Here is a 4,431-nt window from a genome sequence, read left to right as displayed (position 1 = left end):
AATACCATATCAGGAAGCTAGAACTGTAGCTTCGGCTATTAGTGATTTCTTCTTCAGATTTGGTATGCCATATGAACTGCATTCAGACCAAGGCCGTAGCTTTGAATCAGCTGTGTTCCAAGAATGCTGCAAATTGTTTGCCATCCGAAAGACCAGGACAACGCCACTTCACCCACAGTCTGATGGGATAGTCATCCCCTCCCCCACTTCCGCCTCCATAGTGCTCTTATAACTACTTTGCATGCCAAGTCATAGTTGTGAGTGTTCAGTTGGTTTTTCCTTCTAGGTATTGCTTAACAACATTTTTGCATGCTTGAAGATCATTGAATTCCTGCCCAATAGGTATTGTTTTAGAAGAAATGACATCATGAATAATAATGTGTATGTATGTATGTTTCAGCTGTCAAGATGCCACCAATTCTGTGTAGATTTCCAGCACCATTGGCTGATATGTTGTCCACACTTGTTTTGTTCTTATAGCATGCTTCACTGTCTATTTTGTATGTTAATGTTAATACTATATTCCTCTCTGACATCATCTGTAAAGAACACCCTCCCCCTAGCTTTGCTCATTCCATTATTTATAGTCTGATGGCCATTTCAGTCTTTGGTTAGGTATCTCTCACAAGAATAGGTTTGTGAGCAACTAAACATTCATTAAGGTCATTTCGTGCTGTTGCTGTGTATCGTACATTGATTCATTGGGAAGATTTCTACTGGACTGTCGTGTATCATATAAAAAGCATACCCTGAATTACTTAACATAGTTTTTGAAGAGTTTGGATTTTTATATCTTGACTACTTTTATTAGCAATAACATTAGTTTCATCTTCTTTCTTCAGAATTTCTATACATCTTCTACTGAAACATGAAAGTTTACTCCAATCTGACGCATGGAGTATCTTTCGCCAGCCCAGAACTTTGATTGCTATATCTTTGCCATTTGCCATTTTTGTCTTGGGAGCCAAGAGTTCAATAACCACACTTCCTCTGGGAATAGTGTCACTGCTATCAAGACGTGACTGTACTCTGATTTATTTTATTTAATAAATATATTTAATACAATAGAGGAGCATAATACTTGCATTTCATGTAATGTTATTCACTGTTTCCATACTCTTCAACAATACTATATTATACATTTAATAACTTCAATATTTTTCATATCTTTGTGAAGTTTTCTGATGCTATTATATGCTCATACCAGACTAACACATATTGGTATGTATTTATTCTTTATTTGAAATATCACAGAAGTCATACTTTTTATTTATAAATCCACACGTGATATTTAACATACTTCGGTGCGAAAAAAAGAAAAAAGTAGATTAACAACACAATAAAAAATTATACCTTATTTTGCGTTGATAATATATAACACAATTTGCATCAGTATTACAACAGACGATTTATATTATATTCAATAATTTCACAAGTAGAACACATTCTATCACTTCCAAATTCCACTTGTAATAGCATCTTATATAGAAACATATTATTTTAAGTTGGACTTTGCATCTTAAGATGCTTTTATCTTCAGTTTAAGACACTTTAAACGCTTTATTTTCCATGTAGCTGGTCATGATTCTAAAATGTGGTTTAGGTAAATAAACTACTTTTAAAACGTGTGAAAAACGTTCAAGGAACAAAACAAAAATTAAAAAAATATATAAATGGATACTTTATGTTTTTTTAATAGTAATTCGCACATTATAACAAATCGGAATTACATTTTTAAACACCACATTCTTTATCTAGTCCCTTAGGTATTTTCAAGAATTAGAAGAATATATAATAACAGTATTCCATCTATACTGTAATTGCCATATCTACTGCCAACGACACGTTTCGCACAATCCAAAACTGTTCAGGCCATCTGGGATACAACAAACAAAGTAGTGGTCGGAAACTATTTATATAAGCCATTTTATATAACAATAATTGTTATGGTGTGTACGTTTTTTACAAGCAGGCGAAGAACGATTACAATTATACTAATGTCTTATGACAAGTATAATTGTAATCATTTTTCGCCAGCTTATAAAAGGCGTGCACACCATAACAATTTAGGATGTTAATAAACCTACCACAACCAACGCTCTAACCTGGACTCTCAACTCATACTAGTACTGTACAAACTACGTTACTAATCTTTAAGTATAAACCAAATAAAGATCATTGTGATAGTTTTGTCATAAGTATTGTAAAACTAATATATTTCTGTAATATTTGATAACTCACGGTACAGTTTTTTGTCTTTGAAAAGCAAACGAATACACTTGAAAGTAATTCAAAATAAAATGTGATTTATGAGTCTGAAATATTTACATAGGAACATAAGCGAGACAGCATTTACTGATTGCGTTATTATGTGGAGTTCAATAAAACTTCTTTCAAGTAAGTTGAGCTTCTGCATGCGTCCTTAAACCCGAGGATGGCAAAATCTTGTCGAAACGTCATACATTTATAATAAAGTTTTTTCATCAACCAGTCAAGCCATCTCAAAACTTTTATTTTCTGATAAGGAGAACACTAATGCCTGTCAGTTTTATGCCTCTCTGTGGAAGGTTGCTAAATGACTTTAAAACTGGAAATTTTAAAAGTGGAATAAGATGAATAGTTTGTTATTCACTACATCGTCTATTCACCTTAGAAAGTATTCGAGGCTGTTCTTGATATGCCTCCCATGGTTCCTTTCCATCCTGAATGTTTGTTTCAAGATCGGGTGATTCTCTTGAAATGGCCTGCTAAATGTCATAACTTGATAACATAGTGGTACAGCTGAGGTAGTCCATGAAGGTTCTGCAGTCATATGTAGCACAACTTTGGTGTTAACATGCTCAGACTAGATGGGCTCCCGTATTCCATATTGCATAATTAAATAGTGTTATGGTTGGGTTGTTGAATTGATGCGGAGAGAGATGCAGCTAGTTTGATTTTATATTCATCAGCCCTATTTCTATATGTTTTGTCTTGGCAGTGATGTTTTTGCCAGATTTATTGTTATAATCCTTCTGTGTTTCGACGATATTGTTTTGTACTTCCTTTTTCAACCTCGTTGAGTCCTTTTTATTCACATTTTTACTTCGCTGATGCCATTTTGTTCTTCTTTTTATTTCATTTATGTTCTTTTGTACATTTTCTCTGGCTTATTCATTCTTGTACTTGATCAAATTAATTTTTGGTCGTAATTGTTTTGTAAATATTACGTGTTGTTCTTATAATTTCTTTATTAAATTCCTGCCTCTTTATTCTTAGTCTTTTTTTTCCTGCCTCTTTCTTCTTGATTGGCCCGGCATGGCCAGGTGGTTAGGGCTATCGACTCGCAATTTGCAGGTCGCGGGTTCGAATCCCCGACACACCAAACATGCTCGCTCTTTCAGCCGCGGGGGCGTTATAATGGGACGACCATTATTACTATTCGTTGGTAAAAGAGTAGCCCAAAAGTTGGCGGTGGGTGGTAATGACTAGCAGCCTTCCCTCTAGTCTTACATTGTTAAATTAGGAACGGCTAGCGCAGATAGCCCTCGTGTAGCTTTGCGCGAAATTCATAACATACAAACAAACAATACTTCTTGGTCGTCTTTTTATTTTTTTCCATTTGCAGCAAATTTTCAATCTCGCTTCGAGTATGTGTCGCCATCTTGAAGTTCTGTCTGGACTCTTATTTTTACTAAAACAAGTCAATCCAGTGATCTGTGTTACAACGGTTTATATTACTGTGCGGGTTCTTAAGTATTGTTCATTAAAAAATAATGCAAAGTACAGTCCATCTGCTGGTAATGTAAGGAGAACTCATTACATCAATCAACAATATACTCGAGTTTTGCCTAGCTCGTTTTATATCATTCATGTTCTTTCCAAAACTTTTAGTATAATTCTAGACAAACTGTGCGTCCTTCGCGTGACATTAAGAATTTCCTGTATCCAATACAAACGTCTACATTAAAAACAGTCTCCAATTACTGGTACAATATAAGATATATGCTCAATTTTGAATAAAACAATCAATTATCTTTCAGCACAAACATTACGAAAATTTAGTTTTTAGTTTAGTCAACCCTAGTTAAGATGCCTAAGGCAACTTGTAGTAATAATCCTCTTATTTAACAAAAATACCATATTCAAATAAGATTATTCCAACTTCAAATAAAATTAGATGCTGAGAAATAATACAGATGTGTAGTTTAAGATTTTTTGGCTTTCTATTAGAAAAGTTACTTGAGGTGATTATCTCAAAATAGCCACCACCTTCTACTAAGACACTGATATTTTACAATAAACTGTTTTAATCTTGGAAGGAACTTTTATCTATTTACGACAAAGAAATAACATATATGCACAAACTTTCGTTTTTAATTTTTTGTTCAAGATTTGTGTTGAAAGGTTTGAGGGGAGGTTTGTTTGTTTTGAATTTCGCGCAAAACTACA

Source organism: Limulus polyphemus, unplaced genomic scaffold (genome assembly GCF_000517525.1).
Source record: "Limulus polyphemus unplaced genomic scaffold, Limulus_polyphemus-2.1.2 Scaffold4519, whole genome shotgun sequence".
Taxonomy (NCBI): domain Eukaryota; kingdom Metazoa; phylum Arthropoda; class Merostomata; order Xiphosura; family Limulidae; genus Limulus; species Limulus polyphemus.
This window is presented reverse-complemented; position numbering follows the sequence as displayed.